The sequence below is a fragment of the Capricornis sumatraensis genome, chromosome 15, assembly GCF_032405125.1.
Source record: "Capricornis sumatraensis isolate serow.1 chromosome 15, serow.2, whole genome shotgun sequence".
NCBI lineage: Eukaryota > Metazoa > Chordata > Mammalia > Artiodactyla > Bovidae > Capricornis > Capricornis sumatraensis.
Window position 1 is genome coordinate 23,030,272 of NC_091083.1, and position 19,801 is coordinate 23,050,072.

Here is a 19,801-nt window from a genome sequence, read left to right on the forward strand (position 1 = left end):
TGTTATACCTCAATGGAAACAAATTATTTTAATACAATCTGCCATATTATAGAGTTGAGCAGTATCATTTGATAACCTTAATAGATGCAAATAAGTATTAGATAAAATTCAGAAGTCATGTTTAAAAAAAAACTCAGAAACTAGTAATAGAAGGTGAGGAGGTCTTTAAAGATAATTTACAAAAATGAGTAACTCAGGTGATCCCAAGATGGCAGAGGAATAGGACCGGGAGACCACTTTCTCCCCCACAAATTCATCAAAAGATCCTTTGAATGCTGAGCAGCTTCCACAAAACAACTTCTGAACACTGGTGGAGGACACCAGGCACCCAGAAAGGCAGCCCATTCTCTTTGAAAGGAGGTAGGACAAAATATAAAAGACAAAAGGAGAGACAAAAGAGTTAGGGATGGAGACCCGTCTTGGAGAGGGAGTCATGAAGGAGGGGAAGTTTCCAAACTGTAGGAAACCCTCTCACAGGAGGGCCTGTGGGGAGTTTTGAAATCTCAGAGGGCAACATAACGGGGAGGAAAAGAACCCCACGGAACACGTGCCTAACTGCAACTGCCAACAGAGACTCCCATCCACCACCAGTGAGCAGGGGCTGAACAGGGGGGCATGGGCTGCATAATCAGCGCTTAGGGTAAGGACCGGGCCTGAATGCCCTGAGGACAATCTGAGGGAGCTAACGTGAGATAGCAACCAAACTGTGGCATAGCCAGAGAGAAAAAGAAAAGGGAAATTTCCCACGAAAGGCTCTAATGCCTCTTCACAGAACAAAGGGATTGAGTAAATACCAAAGGAGAGCTAGCCGGCTGCCTACAGGCTCCCATCTCAGCCCCAGAGACCAGCATCCCCCACCAGACCATGAGCAGGCTCCCAGCTGCTAACCACGTCTTCCTGGGATCCTGAACAGTTGACATCTGCCAGGAGGGTCACAGCCTGAGATCAGCTCCCCAGAGGAGACACACGGCACACCTGAGACAGTGCACTCGTGGCGACAGGGGAGGTGATTAAGATGCATGGCCCACCTGGGACAGTGCGCTTGCCAATCACCTGGTTGCCTGAGCTGCTCAGACAAGGGAAGGGCAAAAAACACACACCCAACCGAGTGGTGCCCTTGCAGAGAACCCGAGAACCTGAGTGGCTTAGACCTGGGAAGTGCAAGAAATGCAGGGCCTGACTTGGACAGTGCTCCTGCAGAGTACTGTGGAGCCTGAGCAGTGTAGACCAGCAAAGTACACACCGCTGTGAGCTGGGGCAAACCCAGTGTGGTCCATACACTGTACGTAATCACCACACATGCCACTTTTTTTTTTTTTGCAGTGTCCCTCTCTCCCCACAACGCAATTGAACAAGTGAGCCTAAATAAGTGACCACCTTCACCCTCCTGTGGCAGGGTGGAAATTAGACACTGAAGAGATCTGCAAACAGGAAGCCAAAATAAACAAAGAAGAGGGAACTGCTCTGGAAGTGACAGGTGCAGCAGATACAACCTGCAGTGGGCCTTAGGAAGCGCCACTCTGAACAAAGCTAGTGGAGGTGATGGAATTCCAGTTGAGCTATTTCAAATCTTAAAAGATAATGCTGTGAAAGTGCTGCACTCAATATGCCAGCAAATTTGGAAAACTCAGCAGTGGCCACAGGACTAGAAGAGGTCAGTTTACATTCCAATCCCAAGGAAAGGCAATGTCAATAAATGTTCAAACTACCACACAATTGCACTCATCTCACATGCTAGTAAAATAATGCTCAAAATTCTCCAAGCCAGACTTCAACAATATGTGAATCATGAAATTCTAGATGTTCAAGCTGGTTTTAGAAAAGGCAGAAGATCCAGAGATCAAACTGCCAACATCTGCTGGATCATCGAAAAAGCAAGAGAGTTCCAGAAAAACATCTACTTTTACTTTATTGACCATGACAAAGCCTTTGACTATGTGGATCACAACACACTGTGGAAAATTCTGAGGGAGATGAGAATTCTAGACCACCTGACCTGCCTCTTGAGAAACCTGGATGCAGGTCAGGAATCAACAGTTAGAACTGGACATGGAACAACAGACTGGTTCCAAATAGGAAAAGGAGTACGTCAAGGCTGTATATTGTCACCCTGCTTATTTAAATTGTATGCAGAGTACATCATGAGAAACTCTGGGCTGGATGAAGTACAAGCTGGAATCAGATTGCTGAGAGAAATATCAATAACAGATATGCAGATGACACCACCCTCATGGCAGAAAGTGAAGAACTAAAAAGCCTCTTGGTGAAAGAGGAGAGTGAAAAGTTGGCTTAAAACTCAACATTCAGACAACTAAGATCATGGCATCCAGTCCCATCACTTCATGGCAAATAGATGGGGAAACTGGAAACAGTGGCTGACTTTATTTTTCTGGGCTCCAAAATCACTGCAGATGGTGATTGCAGCCATGAAATTAAAAGATGCTTACTCCTTGGAAGAAAAGTTATGACCAACCCAGTCCAGTTCAGTTCAGTCACTCAGGTGTGTCTGACTCTTTGCGACCTCAGGAACTGCAGCATGCCAAGGCCTCCCTGTCCATCACCAAATTCCAGAATACCCAAACTCATGTCCATTGAGTCGTGGGTGCCATCCAACCATCCCATCCCCTATCATCTCCTTGTCCTCCTGCCCTCAATCTTTCCCAGCATCAGGGTCTTTTCAAATGAGTCAGCTCTTTGCATCCAGGGGCCAAAATATTGGAGTTTCAGCTTTAACATCAGTCCTTCCAATGGAAACCCAGGACCGATCTCTAGGATGGACTGGTTGATCTCCTCGCTGTCCAAGGGACTCTCAAGGTCTTCTCCAACACCACAGTTCAAAGCATCAATTCCTCAGCGCTCAGCTCTCTTTATAGTTCAACTCTCACATCCATACATGACTAGTGGAAAAATCATAGCCTTGATTAGATGGACCTTTGTAGGTAAAGCGATGTCTCATTTTCAATATGCTGTCTAGGTTGGTCATAACTTTCCATCCAACGAGTAAGCGTCTTTTAATTTCATGGCTGCAACCACCATCTGCAGTGATTTGGAAGCCTAGAAAAATAAAGTCAGCCACTGTTTCCCCTTCTATTTGCCATGAAGTGACAGGATGGGATACCATGATCTTTGTTTTCTGAATGTTGAGCTTTAAGCCAACTTTTTCACTCTCCTCTTTCACTTTCATCAAGAAGCTCTTTAGTTTTTCTTCACCTTCTGCCATGAGGGTGGTGTCATCTGCATATCTGAGGTTACTGATATTTCTCCTGGCAATCTTGATTCCAGCTTGTACTTCATCCAGCCCAGCGTTTCTCATGATGTACTCTGCATACAATTTAAATAAGCAGGGTGACTATATAGCCTTGACATACTCCTTTTTCTATTTGGAACCAGTCTGTTCCATGTCCAGTTCTAATTGTTGCTTCCTGACCTGCATACAGGTTTCTCAAGAGGCAGGTCAGGTGGTCTAGAATTCTCATCTCTTTCAGAATTTTCCAGTTTCTTGTAATCCTCATAGTCAAAGGCTTTGGCATAGTCAATAAAGCAGAAATAAATGTTTTTCTTGAACTTTCTTGCTCTTTTGATGATCCAGTGGATGTTGGCAATTTGATCTCTGGTTCTTCTGCCTTTTCTAAAACCAGCTTGACACATCTGGAAGTACACAGTTCACATATTGCTATAGCCTGGTTTGAAGAATTTTGAGCATTACTTTACTAGTGTGTGAGATGAGTGCAATTGTGAGGTAGTTTGAACATTCTTTGGCATGCCTTTCTTTTGGATTGAAATGAAAACTGTGGAAAAATCTTTTTTCCAGTCCTGTGGCCACTATTGAGTTTTCCAAATTTGCTAGCATATTGAGTGCAGCACTTTCATAGCATCATCTTTTAGGATTTGAAATAGCTCAACTGGTATAACATCACCTCCACTAGCTTTGTTCAGAGTGATGCTTCCTAAGGCCCATTTGACTTCACATTTCAGGATGTCTGGCTCTAGGTGAGTGATCATACCATTGTGACTATCTGGGTCATGAAGATCATTTTTTGTACAGTTCTGTGTATTCTTGCCACCTCTTCTTAATATCTTCTGCTTCTGTTAGGTCCATACCATTTCTGTCCTTTATTGAGCCCATCTTTACATGAAACATTCCCTCGGTATCTCTAATTTTGTTGAAGAGATCTCTAGTCTTCCCCATTCTATTGTTTTCCTCTTTCTTTGCATTGATCGCTAAGGAAGGCTTTCTTATCTCTCCTTGCTTTTCTTTGGAACTCTGCATTCAAATGGATATATCTTTCCTTTTTCCTTTGCTTTTCACTTCTCTTCTTTTCACAGCTATTTGTAAGGCCTCCTCAGACAGCCAATTTGCTTTTCTGCCTTTCTTTTTCTTGAGGATGGTCTTGATCCCTGTCTCCTATACAATGTCACAAACCTCCGTCCATAGTTCATCTGGCACTCTATCAGATCTAGTCCCTTAAATCTATTTCTCACTCCCACTGTTTAATGATAACGAGCAGCGTCTGTGCTTTGCTGAAGCAGTCATGAAGAGATACCCCATGTCCAAGGTAAGAGAAACCCAAGTATGATGATAGGTGCTAAGAGAGGGCATCAGAGGGCAGACAGACTGAAACCACAATCACAGAAAACTGCCAATCTGATCACATGGACCACAGCCTTGTCCAACTCAATGAAACTAAGCCATGCCATGTGAGGCCACCCAAGATGGACAGGTCATGGTTGAGAGGTCTAACAGAATGCCCAACTTAGACAGCATGTTAAAAAGCAGAGACATTACTTTGCCAGCAAAGGTCCCTCTAGTCAAGGCTATGGTTTTTCCAGTGGTCATGTATGGATGTGAGTGTGGGAGTGTAAAGAAAGCTGAGCACCGAAGAATTGAAGCTTTTGAACTGTGCTGTTGGAGAAGACTCTTGAGAATCCCTTGGACTGCAAGGAGATCCAACCAGTCCATCCTCAAGGAAATCAGTCCTAAATGTTCATTGGAAGGACTGATGTTGAAGCTGAAACTCCAATACTTTGGCCACCTGATGCGAAAGCTGACTCGTAAAGACCCTGATGCTGGGAAAGATCGAGGGCAGGAGGAGAAGGGGACAACAGAGGATGAGATGGTTGGATGGCATCACCGACTCAATGGACATGGGTTTGGGTGGACTCCGGGAGTTGGTGATGGACAGGGAGGCCTGGCGTGCTGCAGTCCATGGGGTCGCAAAGAGTCAGACACAACTGAGCGACTGAACTGAACTGAACATTGACTAAGCATTGGAGGGGGCTTATACACCTTGAGAACAAGTAGAAGCTGGAACAAGGAAATATCTGAAACTGAACTGACCCCATACTGCCCACAACAGCACCAGAGAAATTCCTAGATATATTTTTACTATTATCACTTTTTAATTTTTTAAAGTTCTTATCATTCTATTAATTTTCATTTCATAACCTATTACCTTGCCAAAAGACCCTATTTTAAAAGCAAATTTCATATATATATATTTTATAATTTTTGTGATTGATTTTGTTAAAAAAAATTTTTTTTTGAGAGTCTAACCTCTAGATTTTTAATCTTTGCTTTTTGGTATTTGTTATCAATTTTGTACCTTTAAGAATCTAATCTTCAGTATCCATTTTCACTTAGGGGTGTGATTACTGGGTTGATTGCTCTTACCCCTTTTGACTCTCCCTTTTCTCCCCCAGGTCACCTCCATCTTCTCCCTCCCCCTTGTCTTCTCTACTTAACTCTGTGAATCTCTCTGGGTGTTCCAGGCTGTGGAGAGCACTTAGGGAACTGATTGCTGGCTAGATTGCTCTCTCCCCTTTTGGCTCCCCCTCTTCTCCTGCTGGTCACCTCTATCTCCCCCCTCCTCCCTCTTCTCTTCTCTGTGTAATTCTGTGACTCTTTCTGGCTGTTCCAGACTGTGGAGAGCACTTAGGCAACTGATTACTGGCTAGATTGCTCTCTCTCCTTTTGACTCCCCCTCTTCTCTTCCTGGTCACCTCTATCTCCCTCCTCCCTCTTCTCTTCTCCATGTAACTCTGTGAGCCTCTCTGAGTGTCCCTTACTGGGGAGAATTGTTTCACCGTTAACCTAGATGTTTTATCATCTATGCTGTATGGATGGAGAAGTCTTGAGGATACTGTAAGGATAAGACTGAAAGCCAGAGGCAGGAGGCTTAACTCCAAAACTTGGAAACATCAGAGAACTCCTGATTATAGGGAACATTAACAAACAAGAGCTCACCCAAAAGGCTCCATACCTACACTGAAACCAAGCTCCACCCAAGAGCCAACAAGTTCCAGAGCAAGACATACCATGCTAATTCTCCAGCAAAGCAGGAGCACAGCCCTGAGCATTAAAAGACAGGATAACCAAAACCATGCCAAACCCCTACACACCACAAAACTCACTACTGGACACTTCATTGCACTCCAGAGAGAAGAGATCTAGCTCCACCCACCAGAACACAGACACAAGCTCCCCTAACTAGGAAACCTTGACAAGCCACTAGTCCAACCCCATCCACAGGGAGCAGGTACCACAATAAAGAGGAACCACGAACTTCCAGCCTACAGAAAGGGCACCACGAACACAGCAATAAAAACAAAATGAAAAGGCAGGGAAATATTCAGTAGGTAAAGGAACATGATAAATGCCCAGCAAACCAATCAAAAGAGGAGATAGGGAGTCTACCTGAAAAATAATTCAGAATAATGATAGTAGAGATAATCCAAACTCTTGAAAACAAAATGGAATTACAGATAAATAGACTACAGACAAGGATTGAGAAGATGCAAGAAATGTTTAACAAGGACCTAGAAGAAACAAAGAAGAGTCAGTCAATAATGAATAATGCAATAAATGAGATCAAAAGCATTCTGGAGGGGGCAAACAGTAGAATAACTGAGGCAGAAGATAGGATAAGTGAGGTGGAAGATAGAATGGTGGAAATAAATGAAGCAGAGAAGAAAAAAGAATTAATGAGGACAACCTCAGAGACCTCTGGGACAATGTTAGACACCCCAACATTAGAATCATAGGAGTCCCAGAAGAAGACAAAAAGGGCGTGAGAAAATACTTGAGGAGATAATAGTTGAAAGCTATTGGGGAAGGAAATAGCTACCCAAGTCCAAGAAACTTAGAGTCCCAAACAGGATAAACCCAAGGCGAAACACCCCGAGACACATATTAATCAAACTAATGAAACACAAAGAGCAAATATTAAAAGCAGCAACGGAAAAGCAACAACACACAAGGGGATCTCCATAAGGATAATAGCTTATCTTTCAATAGAAACTCTTCAGGCCAGAAGGGAATGGCAGGACATACTTAAAGTGATGAAAGAGAAAAACCTACAACCCAGATTATAGTACCCAGCAAGGATCTCATTCAAACATGAAGGAGAAAACAAAAGCTTTACAGACAAGCAAAAGCTGAGAGAATTCAGCACCATCAAACCAGCTCTTCAACAAATGCTAAAGGATCTTCTCTAGACAGGAAACATAGAAAAGATTTACAAACTCCAACCTAAAACAACAAAGTAAATGGTAATGGGATCATATTTATCAATAATTACCTTAAATGTAAATGGGTTGAATGCTCCAACCAAAAGACAGACTGGCTGAATAGATACAAAAACAAGACCCCTATATATGCTGTCTACAAGAGACCCACCTTAAAGCAAGGGACACATAATAGACTGAAAGTGAAGGGCTGGAAGAAATATTTCATGCAAATAGAGATCATAAGAAATCAAGAGTAGCAATACTCATATCAGATAAAATAGACTTTGAAATAAAAATTGTAAAAAGAGACAAAGAAGGACACTACGTAATGATCAAAGGATTAATCCAAGAAGTGAGTGAAAGTCACTCAGTCATGTCCGACTCTTTGTGACCCCATGGACTGTATACCGACTGGAGTGGGTAGCCTTTCCCTTCTCCAGGGATTCTTCCAAATCCAGGGATCAACCCAGGTCTCCCGCATTGCAGGCGGATTCTTTACCAGCTGAGCCACAAGGGAAGTCCAAAAATACTGGAGTGGGTAGCCTATCCCTTCTTCAGCGGATCTTCCCAACCCAGGAATCTAACTGGGGTCTCTTGCATTGCAGGTGGATTCTGAAGAAGATGTAACAATTATAAATATATATGCACCCAACATAGGAGCACCTCAATACATAAGGCAATGATAACAAGTATGAAAGGAGAAATTAACAGTAACACAAGAATAGCGGGAGATTTTAATACCCTGCTCACAACTGTGAATAGATCAACCAAACAGAAAATTAGCAAGGAAACATAAACTTTAAATGGTACAATGGACCAGTTAGACCTAATTTATATCTATAGCACATTTCACCCCAAAACACTGAATTTCACCTTTTTCTCAAGTGCACATGGAACATTCTCCAGGATAGATCACATCCTGGGCCATAAATCTAGCCTTGGTAAATTAAAAAAAAAATTGAAATCATTTCAAGCATCTTTTCTTATGACAATGCAATAAGATTAGATGTCAACTACAGGGGAAAAAAAGTATTAAAAATACAAGCATATGGAGGCTAAATAACACGCTTCTGAATCATCAACAAATCATGGAAGAAATAAAAATGGAAATCAAAATGTGTATAGAAACAAATGAAAATAAAAACACAACAACCCAAAATCTATGGGATTCAGTAAAAACAGTGCTAAGGGGAAGGTTCATAGTAATACACACTTATGTCAAGAAACAAGAGAAAAATCAAACATATAACCTAACTTTACATCTAAAGCAACTAGAAAAAGAGGAAATGAAGAACCCCAGAGCTAGCAGAAGGAAAGAAATCAAAAAATTAGAGCAGAAATAAATTAAAAAGAAACAAAGGAGACTATAGCAAAAATCAGCAAAACTACAAGCTGGTTTTTTGAGAAGATAAAATAGACAAACCACTAGCCATACTCATCAAGAAAAAAAAAGAAGAATCAAATCAACAAAATTAGAAATGAAAATGGAGAGATCACAACAGACAACACAGAAATACAAAGGATCATAAGAGACTACTATCAGCAACTATATGCCAATGAAATGGACAACTTGGAAGAAATGGACAAATTCTTTAAAAAGTATAACCTTCCAAAACTGAACCAGGAAGAAATAGAAAATCTTAACAGACCCATCACAAGCACAGAAATCGAAACTGTAATAAAAAATCTTTCAACAAACAAAAGCCCAGGACTAGATGGCTTCACAGGTAAATTCTACCAAACATTTAGAGAAGATCTAACACCTATCCTACTCAAACTCTTCCAGAAAATTGCAGAGGAAGGTAAACTCCCAAACTCATTCTATGAGGCCACCATCACCCCAATACCAAAACCTGACAAAGATGCCACCAAAAAAGAAAACTACAGGCCAATATCATTGATGAACATAGATGCAAAAATCCTCAACAAAATTCTAGCAAACAGAATCCAACAACATATTAAAAAGATCATACATCATAACCAAGTGGGCTTTATCCCAGGGATGCAAGGATTCTTTAATATTTGAAAATCAATCAATGTGATATAACATATTAACAAACTGAAAGATAAAAACCATATGATCATCTCAATAGATGCAGAGAAAGCCTGTGACAAAATTCAACACCAATTTATGATAAAAACTCTCCAGAAAGCAGGCACAGAAGGAACATACCTCAACATAATAAAAGCCATATATGATAAACCCACAGCAGACATTATCCTCAATGGCAAAAAATTGAAAGCATTTCTTCTAAAGTCAGGAACATGACAAAGGTGCCCACTCTCACCACTCCTATTCAACACAGTTTTGGAAGCTTTGGCCACAGCAATCAGATAAGAAAAAGAAAAGGAGTCCTGCTGGGGTCCAGCCCCGGTGGATTCAGGGTGATTCGAAGGGGAGACAGAGTAGGCGAGGAAAAAACTTATTTATTAATATAAGATTAGATTAGGAAGAAATAGTGTAGTAGGAAAACTAAGTGGAGAAAAGAGGCTTAATAACTTGGTTTATGTGGAAAGCCAATAAAGTTCCAGACAAGGAGCTTGCACCATCTACGTTAGGCCACCGGCATCCATTTGAATATCAGAGAGTGCCCCGCCTTGGGCTCTCTCTCTTATGGATCTTAGAAGCCAGGACAAGTAAGTAGACATGGCGAGCCTCCACGCCCCAGATGGGAATTCAGCCTGAAATTAGAGTAAAGAGGAGACATGGGGGAAACCAGTCCTTCCAATGACTTGCCCGGCCTCTATTTTCTAGAAAAGCCTCTTATACTTTTGATTATACATAGAGATCGATGGGTAATACAAAGTTATGCAGTGTTAGCAGCCCAGACTCTTATCAAAACCAGGCTTTTCTCTCTGCATACAAGTCTTAGGTGATTTACATCATCTTCTGGCCAAAAGGGCCAATTAACATTTTACAGCCTTTTTTCTGATAAGGGTTTGTCAACCAGAAGACTTATTTGTGTTGATCTTCCCAAAGTCTGGTGCCACTCTCAGAAAGCACTAAATAAAGTTACATTCTTACATAGCAAGGACACAAGAGGAGTGCAGTGATATATAACAAAGAGAAAAGTAATTAACTCAAAAGTCTAGTGTTGCTAACATCAAAACTATTATATATCTTTTTCCATATCCCATTTACATTGATTAACATCCTCCCAGGTGCCTAAAAGATAAACAATATGGAGGCCTGGCAGCAATCATTGAGTCAACAGTGAAAACCCGTCACCAATATGATTTTTAACTCTCTAGAAAAGGCTCTGTATCTTTAAGATGCTTTTAAGCTTTGCGCCTCTCACGGTTGGGGGGCTGTAAGCAATTCACAAGCTGTAAGAGGTCCGGGGGAACCTGTTAGGCAAGCTAGAGAGCTATCAGAGGGGTTTAACTGAAACATCCCTTTCAAATGCAGAAGACTAAAGCCCTGATTTGACTTTTTCCAGAGACTATCAGAAGAGTGGAAAAGCAGGCAGATTCTTATTTTGGGGGGTACATGCTCAGGAAATACCAGGGGGAAAACCTGAGATCTGATTAGCCTTGCCATCAGAGCTCTGCCTCATGACCTTGTCACGGGTGGAATTCCTCACGCTGGCTCCTGGCAGAGTCCAGATTGGAAAAGAAGTAAAACTCTCACCCTTTGCAGATGACATGGTCCTCTACATAGAAAACCCTGAAGACACCACCAGAAAATTACTAGAGCTAATCAATGAATATAGTAAAGTTGCAGGATATAAAATCAACACACAGAAATCCCTTGCATTCCTATACACTAATAATGAGAAAACAGAAAGAGAAATTAAGGAAACAATCCCATTCATCATTGCAGTGAAAAGAATAAAATGCTTAGGAATACATGTACTTAATAAACAAAAGACCTATGTATAGAAAACTATAAAACACTGATGAAAGAAATCAAAGTGGACACAAATAGTTGGAAAATTATACCATGTTCATGGATTGGAAGAATCAATATAGTGAAAATGAGTACACTAACCAAAGCAATCTACAGATTCAGTGTAATCCCTATCAAGCTACCAATGGTATTTTTCACAGAACTAGAACAAATAATTTCACAATTTGTATGGAAACACAAAACACCTTGAATAGCCAAAGCAATCTTGAGAAAGAGGAATGGAACTGGAGGAATCAACCTGCCTGACTTCAGACCATACTACAAAGCTACAGTCATCAAGACAGTACAGTACTGGCACAAAGAGAGAAATATAGATCAATGAAACAAAATAGAAAGCCCAGAGATAAATCCATGCACCTACGGACACCTTATCTTTGACAAAAGAGGCAAAAATATACAATGAAGAAAAGACAATCTCTTTAACAAGTGGTGCTGGGAAAAATCAGTCAACCACAGGTGAAAGAATGAAACTAGAACACTTTCTAACAGCATACACAAAAATAAACTCAAATTGGATTAAAGATCTAAATGCAAGACCAGAAAGTATACACTCCTAGAGGAAAACATAGGCAAAACATCCTCTGACATAAATCACAGCAGGATCCTCTATGACCCACCTCCCAGAATATTGGAAATAAAAGCAAAAATAAACAAATGGGACCTAATTAAACTTAAAAGCTTTTGCATAACGAAGGAAACTACAAGCAAGTTGAAAAGGGAGCCTTCAGAATGGGAGAAAATAATAGCAAATGAAGCAACTGACAAAGAATTAATCTCCAAAATATACAAGCAGCTCATGCAGCTCAATTCCAGAAAAATAAATGACCCAATCAAAAAATGGGCTAAAGAACTAAAGAGACATTTCTCCAAAGAAGACATACAGATGGCTAACAAATGCATGCGAAGATGCTCAACATCACTCATTATCAGAGAAATGCAAATCAAAACCACAATGAGGTACCATTTTACGCCAGTCAGAATGGCTGCTATCAAAAAGTCTACAAACAATAAATGCTGGAGAGGATGTGGAGAAACGGGAACTCTCTTACGCTGTTGGTGGGAATACAAACTAGCACAGCCACTATGGAGAACTGTGTGGAGATTCCTTTAAAAACTGGAAATAGAACTGCCATATGACCCAGCATATACCTCCCACTGCCTTGCATATACACTGAGGAAACCAGAATTGAAAGAGACATATGTACCCCAATGTTCATCACAGCACTGTTTATAATAGCTAGAACAAGGAAGCAACCTAGATATCCCTCAGCAGACAAAGGGATAAGAAAGTTGTGGTACATATACACAATGGAATATTACTCAGCTATTAAAAAGAACACATTTGAATCAGTTCTACTGAGGTGGATGAAACTGGAGCCTATTATACAGAGTGAAGTAAGTCAGAAAGAAAAATACCAATACAGTATATTAATTCATATATATGGAATTTAGAAAGATTGTAACAATGACCTTATATGCAAGACAGCAAAAAAGACACAGATATAAGGAACAGACTTTTGGATTCTGTGGGAGAAGGTGAGGGTGGGATGATTTGAGAGAATAGCATTGAAACATTTATATTACCATATGTGAAATAAATGACCAGTCCAAGTTCAAAGCATGAAATAGGGCACTCAGGGATGGGATGGGAAGGGAGCTGGGAGAGGGGTTCAAGATGGGAGACACATGTGTACCCATGGCTGATTCATGTCAATGTATGGCAAAAACCACCACAATACTGTAAAGCAATTAGCCTCCAAATAAATTAATTTTTAAAAGATCAGTAACTCAGAAAACATACTTGTTAACAAAATATTGAAAGTATTTCCTCTGAGAGAAACAACAAAAAATGTCTGCTGTGAAGCAGATCTCAAGACAGATTTAGAACTGTACTGGATTTGACAGACTTTGAACTGTATTAGAGATGGAGCAGATGTTGACCAAGAGAGCCTTGAAATTGTGATGGAGGTTTAACACACAAGAAAACAAAGAAGGAAGATTACTTAAGAGAGTATCAGACTACAGTGCATCTCAGAGTCATTCAGGCCAATCAGGAAACCAGATTAAAAACTGTTCATTAGCAGAGTCATGGGTAAGGCAGAAATGGATTGACTCTGAAAGTGAAAGTCACTCAGTTGTGTCCGACTCTTTGCAACCCCATGGAATCTCCAGGTCAGAATACTGGAGTGGGTATCCTTTCTCCAGAGGAATCTTCTCAACCCAGGGATCAAACCCAGGTCTCCCACATGGCCGGCAGATTCTTCACCAGCTGAGCCACCAGGGAAACCCATGAAACTATAAATAGAATTGTAATAAATAGAAACTGCAGTATAATATATAAGAAATAATAGAGAAATAAGCCATAATGACTCATTTGAAAAGACCTTGATGCTAGAAAAGATTGAAGGCAGGAGGAGAAGGGGACGACAGAGGATAAGTTGGTTGGATGGCATCACCAACTCAACGGACATGAGTTTGAGTAAACTCCTGGAGTTGGTGATGGATAGGGAGCCCTCGTGTGCTGCAGTCCATGGGGTCACAAAGAGTAGGACACGACTGAGCGACTGAACTGAACTGAAGGCATAATGTAATACCTGTTACAAAAATGATAACTGGAGGGAAAAAAAGTGGCATCAAAACAGGTCATTTAAAAGACACACATTTGAAAGAATAGGCAAAAGTTGACACAGAAGAAAAGATGGAATGCAAGATACTGGGATGGTCTAGTAATTTAATATAACACTTTTATCTATTACTCGAGAAAACTCAAAACAAGAACCTTACAGACTAGGACAAAATATTTGCAAACAATGTGACCAAAAAAGGCTTAATTTTCAAAATATACAAACAGCTCATACATCTCAATACTAAAAAAAAACAAAAAACAAAAAACCCAAGCAACACAATCAGAAAATGGGCAGAAGATCTAATAGACATTTCTCCAAAGAAGACATACAGATGGCCAATAGGCACATGAAAAGATGTTCAACATCGCTAATTATTACAGATATGCAGATCAAAACTACTAAGAGATATCACACATTATGCCAGTGAGAATGACCATTATCAAAAAACTCACAAACAATAAATACTGGAGAGGATGTGGAGAAAAGGGATCCCTCCTACACTGTTGGGAATGTAAATTAGTGCAGTCACTTTTGAAAACAGTATGGAGGTTCCTTTAAAAACTAAATATAGAACTACTATATGACCCAGCAATCCCACTCCTAGGCATATATCCAGAAAGGAGGAAAACTAATTTGAAAAGGGCTGTGTGTGTATATGACTGAATCACTTGGATGTTTACCTGAAACTAACACAATATTGTAAATCAACCATACTTCAATAAAAATTAATCTCAGTATATGGATTTTTTTAAAAACATGATTTTAAAAAGCATTTTGAGAGTGACATTAGCCAGATGGCTGACTAGGAGAACATCCACTTTTAACACCACATAGCAACAGTAATTTGGCAGTTATCCATGGACAATAGTGCCTTTGTGGGATCCAGGGAGGAACTTGTGAACCTTAGGGGAGCTCAAGACCAAGAAAGGCAATTTTGTTGTGTGCACTCAGGTGGCAAGCTTGCCAACTGTGGTCCTTGCTACAGACCTGGACTTGTTCTGCCAACAGTACATCCACCAAGGGTCTAGGAGGAGTCACACCTATCTGCTGTGGGTAGCAGGCCCTCCAACCTTGGTCTGGCTATGGATACTGTGTCAGCCTGTTATTTGGCTCCAGTCCCTTTCACCTGAAGAGCAGGTCTGATCCTGCCAGCCCAGGAATCTGCTGGCTCCAGTCACATGCAACTACAGTACCAGAGCAAATCCCATCATCTCGATATCCAACCAGAGAAGGTCTTCACTAGCCAAACACACCCCCTTCTGTGAGAATTTAGCACACCACAGATGTGGCTTCAGCAGATGTGGCTTTATAAACCAGTCAGGAAAATGATGGTTCTTTTAGTAGATGGAACTGGAAAAAAAAAGACTCATAATATGGAGAAAAACAATATGGGATCCCTATAGTACGTCACATACCAAAATGACTTCTCATGGAGTAAAGTTCAAAACATGAAAAACAAAAGTATAAAATTAATAGAAATCAATTTAAAAGATACTTTCATACCTTTTCTAAGGCCCCTAAACCTAAATCATAACAGAATAATTAATGTATTTCACTGTATCAAAAACAAAGATTTCCGATCAACTGGATGATATGGATCTAGTTAATGGCATAGGTGGCTGAAAATATTGGCAACATTTAAAATCAGTAAGATAAACATCTAGACTACGTAAGGAACCTCTGGCACATCAACACAAATAGATAATATATCAAACCTCTCCTTAGAATGGAATGCCTAAATTACTAAAAAGTACATGGATAAAAATATATATGAAAGGAAATTGTTTAAAGATGATGACAATTAGAAAAATACAATTTGGAATAATGAAATGCCACTTTACGCTCAACTGATTTGGACAGATTAGGAAGCCTGGTAACATCAAGCGTTAGTGAGTGGTTGACTGATGGGCCCCTTCATGTACTGCCACTGAAAGTGCAAACTAGTACCGCTGCTTTGGGACAGTTGAGTAGAACTTCAGGAAAACAAATTATACCCTAGCCTGGCAATCTCACTCTTGTGGGTATTCACCCTGCAGACATGGAAAAGGCATGTGGTTACAAATAATCGGATCCTATTGTGCAAGGGAACTGGATGATTAGAGCATTAGAATGAGATGCATCAGTGAGAAACAGTGGCTCAGACATACTTCCAACTACAGAATAGTGCTTAAAAAACTAAGGCTGTTGAAAAGAAAAAAGCAAGAGATCTACAGTAGCACATTATTTATGCAAACTTAAACTACTTCCATAAAAAAAGACATGACATTTTTTTCAAACTTCAAAATTATCTAAAGACACATTAAATCCATTAGAGTGAACGCCTGTAGCTGAGTAGCAAAGAAGTGGCAAAAGGATAGGGACAAATGTAATAATGTAGAAATAAGAGAGGGAACTTGAATAAACTAGTGATGATAACACACCACAATTTAGTAGTATGATTAGTTCATCTCTATCTCCCTTAGTTTACCCACAAACAATAAAAGGCAAGATCAGAAGTATACACATTCACAATTCATTCAAGGAAAAGTCACTCTGTGTTGAATTTTTATCTTTCTATTTGAGTACAGAACAACACTGACCATTTAAGGTTACTGTTTTATGTAAAATTTTAATATTAAAATTAACAAAATCTAGTGATAGGTAGAAAATTTGGTGATATCTCTGAATTCACATCAGTTTATTATGCTGCTCTTTAAAATATTTTTAACTAAAATTTAAGAAAATAAGTTGCTAAAATTAAGTGAGCCAGAAACGAAGTTTTGTAATACTCTTACCTGAATGTGACTCTGCTCTATATTTCCTCTGGAAAACAAATTTATAAATTCTTCTACAAGTTTAGAGTCTTTGTTCCTCTAGAATATTTTAACGCTTGTTAGATTTTCATTTGTTTCTAAACAAATTAGCAAATTACCTTGAAAAATTATAATTAGAAAACAGTGTAAACCTTTTTCACGGGTAAAATATTCACAACATAAAAATCAATCATTTTAACTATTTTTAAGCGTACAGTCTGTTTTCTATGAGTCTGTTTTGTAAATAATTTAATTTGTATCATTTTTTAATATTCCAAATATATCTGATATCATATGGTATTTATCTTTGTCTGTTTGACTTACTTCATTCCATATAGATAATCTCTTGCTTTAGAGAAATCAGTTGATAGACTTGTGGGGGTTCTTTTGTAACTAACTCTTTGTTTTTCTCATGCTCTCTTTAGTATCCTCTGCTTAACTTTTGCCATTTTAATTACAATATGTCTTAGTGTAGACCTGTTTGGGTTCATCTTATTTGAGACCCTCTGTGCTTCCTATACATGGATATCTGATCTGTTTCCTTCTTTAGGTTTGGGAAGGTTTTAGGCATAGTTTCTTCAAACACATTTTCAGTCCCCTTTTCCCTTTCTTCTGGGAGTCTATCGGTCTGAACAAGCTTATAGTTATCAAAGGGGATAGCTTGGGATGGGCTTGTGGTGAAGGATAAATTAAGAGTTTTGGATTAGATACAAACTACTATATATAAAATAGATAAATAACAATTCTCTACTGTATAGCACAGGGAACTATATTCAGTATCTTAAACTAAAATGGAAAAGAGTATGGACAAGCATATATACACACACACCTACATATAACTGAATCACTTTGCTATACACCAGAAACTAACCATTGTAAATCAACAATGATTAAATATTTTAAATAAAATTTTAAAGTGTTATACATAGATATGTATACTATACAAACTTATGTATTCATAAATTCTATATGTAATTCACCTTTCTATACACATAGTCAGTTAACATTTGTTTCCCTCACTAGATTTTGAGTTGATGAAATGACAATTAGTTTACCCTTGTAAACCTAACAACACTGTGCCTGGACATAATAAATACTAAAGTTTTAATTGAATGAATAAATAAATGGAAAACAACATTATCTGTTTTTCTGTCCAAATTCTTAAATATAGAATTTACTGTTCATACAAATACTCTCTGGGTGATTACTGAAAAAGTGATTTTACATACATACATACATACATACATGTTGCAAAAATAGTATGATTTCCTAACATACTCATTACCCTGGGGTTTATTCTAGACTTTCCATCTTGCTTATCTATAGCTTCTTTCTCCAACAGTGAGAAATTTGGCTTTCACTCTCCATCAATGTTAATAACCATTTCTGACACTGAAAGACTTCTTAGAATTAAGACAGTGAGGCCACCGTAACTGGATATACATAAGTAGAGGCCAAATGATCATCTTTCAAATATTAAGTTGTGAAAGTAATTCTACATGGAGAACAATAAAATGTTGTTTATGATTTGTTACAAGTCATGCTCTAAAATCTAGGGTTGTTTAGAGAAATCTACTCTACAAAATGGAGGTGGATGAAGTAGGATAAAATGTTATCCCCCCCTACATCTCACATTCAGGTTTCACATTTATCAAATTAGTGATATTTGATATCAACAAATTAGTGTTGATGGAGTGTATGTGTGCCAATACACATAAATGTTTATATAAAGACTTAATACATATATATATCTGTGTATAAAATATATAAATCTGTGTATCACTGAGAGACACAAGAATGTGACAATGAAAATACTTTGCCTCTATCTTGGATCCACAATGACTATATACTGAGCTCCTATGGGTTAAAGATTAAATTCTTACATGCAAATATTTAAATACCTATTTACATTTTTTCACTAAATCAGTAGCCTATCAATATAAGCATGTTTTGAAATGGTATACTAATTCTGGATTTTGGAAGAAAATCTAAATATATGAGTATTGTTTCATTTCTGTTTTGAAATGAAATTGAAAGATAAGGAACCAAAATTTTAGTAATATTTAGAAATATTAGTAGCTGATAAAAATATTCAAAAAATAAATAAAAGAAACCTTCACATAAAAAGAGGCACTTGATTAGGTAATAAACAGCCATGAAAATTCATCCATCTCAGGGCCAAAGAGAAAGCAAGGCAACAATAAAGATACTGGACTACTAACTCAATCAATACTTACAAGGTTTTTTCCTCTTATTCTTTTCAATGTTCCTTTAAAAATTAATACCAATTAAACTTGATACTAATAATATTCCTACACAGAATAAATTCTTTGAATTTACAAATAATATCTTTTTTAGTTTAGTTAAAAGCTAATGGTATGATTTGTAGTCTAAGTTTAATAAATATTATATAAAGACTTTGTTCTGGTCTCTTCAATGAATTTTCAGTTTAATATAAAAAACTACAGCAAGATTTTTTTCTAAATTAATTTCCTCTAACTGGAAGTGTAACAAAGGTATGGAGGTGACTTTTTTCTACATAGTATCATAAAGAATAGATTTGCAAATAGTTGACACAAATAATTAAGACATTATCAAAGCATGTGGAGGAAAGATTTCATTTAATTGCTTTTACACCACACCAGAAGGCATTGCAGGGACATGAATGAATTGAAGCAAAGTAGAATTTCGACCAACAGCTCCTTTCTTAACATCAGCAACAGCGGCTATGATCTTAAAAGAGTTTCAAATATGTTCCAGATGGTAAAGAAGAGTTCTGAAAATAAACCAAGTTACTATATTTTTCATTTAATTGAACCTCTAATATACACATAAGCATTTCTTTCAGTTTTGTATATTTCTCATCATTAGAGTAAATTTGACACTAGTTGCGTAGCATTTTTCAAAATATTATCTGGAGCTTTTGGTTTTCAAAATCAATGATCTTTGTCTCAATGCTGGAAAGT